We start from the raw sequence: 4,169 nt of genomic DNA on the forward strand, positions 1-4,169 counted from the left end.
TGTACCGTAAGCTGGTAGTTATGTTCCTCATTTGCTACCCGGAAGTCTGTCCAAGTTCCATTTCTGCTAGTTCCATCAGCTGCTTCTAAGTAAATGTTCAATTTGGTGTTAGTTTGAGTCAGAGTATGAATCTTGTCATTTCCTAAAATAATCGCTGCCGATTAGATAGATGCTTATGACGCTAAATTTGTGATTAAAATTATGTATAATTAAGATGTAAATATAGCCACAGCGCTATAAATCAACAGCGTGATAAATCATGAGTCTATTTCTCTCCTTTTTACTAAAAAGTGGTAGCCATGTTAGAATAGCCTGCCCTCTCCTAAGAAAACCTTGCAAGGTCAAACAACTTCAGTTTTTGGAAAACATGTTTTTATTGTTGTTATAGGAAGTTCTAGCTGACCTTGATTATTGGACTTTTACAAAGTTTTAGTAGATTTAACAGAAAGTACTAGTATTTTTTGATCATTTGCATTAGTGCTTGGTATTAGATGTGATTTGACTGCAAGGGTGTTTTGAAATTTAGTTGGCAAAACTTGATCACAATTAATACATGATCAAATTGTCGTGAGTTTGAGCCTAGTCGACTGACCACTCAACAACCTAGCTGCATTTCATACTAATACATATAATAATAATTGTTATTATTATAACCATAATAATAATCAATTATAATAATAATAATTATTATAATAACAATAATAATAATAATAGCTCAGACAGCTATTATGCTTCTTATCAGCTATTACACAATCTTTTCCAACCCATTGGACTAGTTTGTTTTTGTTAAAAAACAGAAGTGCAAGTCATTCAATTTTTAATTCACTGCTATGCCCGGGCCTGAATTTAGATTTAATGCTTGTCTTTACCACTTGTCTGCAATTATAAAACTATAATGTTTCAACTCAACTCGTTTCTTCTGTATATTTAAATTTGATGATTTACAGTTTCGCGTCCTCAGTAAATGAAAACTTTTTAAGCTTAATCCTATGTATTGTTCTTACTTACTTACATTATTATTGTTCTTACAGGTAACTATTTTTTTAGCCTTCTTATTGGTGGAGAGTATTTCAGTAAGATAATGAATATAATATAAAATCAAACACAAGATAGCTACTGATAACTGATCTCTGAGTAGGGGACGAAGTTGACATATTAACCTGTATGAATTTGTATGAACGCTCTTGTAAACTATTGCAGTAAGAATTATTTTTGATGAAACTCGCTTTGTTTCTAGTTTATTATAGCTCAGTTTAAAAATATAACAAACAGTTTTTGATTATATAGCCTTTGTGCCAACTTTAAAATGTTTCTAAATATTATACAGATTACTGGTTAGCGGATTTCAGTGGCTGGCAGGTTAAAATTCAAATAGAGTCTTAATTTAGTGTGATGTTGTGAACCAAAATTTTTTGACAGAAATTATGGAGATTATCCTCAAAAGATATTGTTGCCCTTTTTGTTTCATGATTCTTATATGGCATAAATTAGGAACCATTTTTGTTTGAAATGAAATTATAGCCAATAAATATATATATTGATTGGCTATAATATATATAAAGAAGTATATATATATTTATTTATATATACATATATATATATATATGTATATATACATATATGTGTGTATATATATATAACTCGCAGGCGTCTGGTAGGAGACCCGAGTTAGAGCAGAAATTACCACTCATATGGGTTAACCGTGGTGAGGAAACAATTATATATATATATATATATATATACATATATATATATATATATATATATATATATATACAAATGTATATACATATATATAAATATACATATATATATATCAATAAATGTATATAAATAAATATACGCATATATATCAATAAATGTAGAAAAAAGCATATATATATATGTATTTAAATATATATATACATATATTTAATTAAATATATGTCAATACATAAACTTTCATTGGCAATGGGATTTGTCTCCCTAGTCGGCTCTGAGCTGTACTGATGAGGCTTCAATCGCCGGAAAAGTCTTTTTAGCATGAGTACTTGCATCCTTACTTCAGTTTGGTTGAGTGCTCAGTGAGAGGTGCGGCACTATTAGCCTCAGAGCTATGCTCAAGTACTTTTTTTCAGTTCAAGTAGAGTAATGCGAGTACTCAAAACAAAATCGAGTACAAGTATACACACATTTCTGCCTTCCGAGTACAAGTAGAGTATCACAATTTGATTCCGAGTACAAGTAAAGTATCACAACTTGGTTCCAAGTACAAGTAGAGTTATTTCTCAAATTTCAAGTTCAAGTAGAGTTTTCCTTCTGAATTTCAAGTACAAGTATAGAGTACATTAATCAAATATCAAATACTTTTATTAAATTAAAGTAAAATGAACAAACAAGTAAAACAGCCAAATTAACCAGTACAGGTAGGCCTATATATAATATGATAATGATTAGGGTATGATAATAATATGATAAAATAATTTGATAATATAAAAGTATAATGTCCAACTATCCCCGGGTTCTAGTTTTCTTTATTTAGGAGGTTCTCCAGAACGGCATCGCTCATTGAGGCGCGATGTGGCCTCATCAAGGTGCCACCGTGAGAGAATATCCTCTCGATGGCAGCAGAACTTGCCGGCACACTCAAACTTTTTGGGCAAGAGGGTACAGCTTGAAGAGTATTTCCCGCTCTCGGTGCCAAACACCAACAGTCCTGCCTCTGCCATTGTTAAAATAAATCTCTCCTCACATTTTATTTTTCTGAATTCTCACAGACACTTAACTATCATACCATGTTACTTGCACAACATTTCAGTAGTCTATGTGACCTTGGATTGACATTTCAATAAGAAAAAAAGCCCTTGTTCCAACATACATTACACACGTACAGAGTACAAACAGAGAAATTGTGGTGCTGAACAAAGCAGGTAGTACACAATACAAATTGGATCACAGTCTAGGTAAAGTAAAGAGAAATATTATGTGTCAACAGGGAGTTGACAACTCCCTGGTGCAAGTAAGAGTAGAGTATATTTGATGTAGAGTAAAGTAGAGTAGAGTATTTAAGTTTGCAAGTAGATTCTGAGTACTTTCTTCCCAAGGGAGTACAAGTAGAGTATATTTATCCCATATTATGGCCCCTTCGAGTAGAGTAGGGAGTAGTTGAAATCAGTACTCAAGTAGTACTTGTACTCGAATTTGTACTCGAGTAGCACAGCTCTGATTAGCCTTAATGCAAAGCTCATCACTTATGAGATTTGAGCACTCTGGTGTCAGCACATCAACTTTCTTAAAGTCTGTGAGGCAGCTTAGTTGTTTCATGGCAGCAAGTCAACTCTCATTGGTAATGGGATTTGTCTCCCTTGCCTGCTCTTAGCCGCACTAATGAGGTGTCAATTATCGAAACAGTTGTCTGTAGCATGCGTATACAATGTATATATATATTTTTGCTTATAATATATACATATATGTTTTATATATAGCTTTAATTTCGCAAATATATATTTGAGAGACCAAAGTTAAAATATACAACGACAATGTTTATAAGCCCTAAAACACTGCAACTCATTGAATGTGTGATAGAAAAGTAGACAACATATCAGTTTAGAACCAAAAGCTGAGAATAAATACTTATATATTAATAATTCCTTGAAAACAGACAACAAGATAAAAAGCGCTCTTCAAGTGTCAAAGTATTGATTACATGCATTATTAAACTCTCCTACCATCAGTGTCACATTAAACATTTACCTGTTCACTGATCTCAACTTACTGCCGCTGTGGCGGATAGATCCTTCGCTGCCCTAACTGGCTACTGTAAACTAACTAGTTGTTGTTATCAACTATATAAAAACCCTAAACCAACATAAAATGTGGAAAATTAATCACTTCTAGATACTTAGAGCGAGCCTGGTTAGATGGTTAAGTAAATTGTTACAAACACTGAAGTAAGTTATCAAACCAGAAACTTTGATAAACAGTAGACTTATAAATTAACAAAGTTTTATGCAGTTATGACGTTTAACAAGCTTGTCATCCTAGTTGCCTGTGATAATCATAGTTTAATTTATTTCTTTGTAATTTTGGCACAAATTCATTGAAAGCCTTAAAGAATAGCTTTTCACAAAAAAGGCTCTGCTAATTTTATGAAAGAGTAAGTAAGTAGAGTAAGTAAGAGTAAGTCTTTG

Source organism: Watersipora subatra, chromosome 5 (genome assembly GCF_963576615.1).
Source record: "Watersipora subatra chromosome 5, tzWatSuba1.1, whole genome shotgun sequence".
NCBI classification, from domain to species: Eukaryota; Metazoa; Bryozoa; class Gymnolaemata; order Cheilostomatida; family Watersiporidae; genus Watersipora; species Watersipora subatra.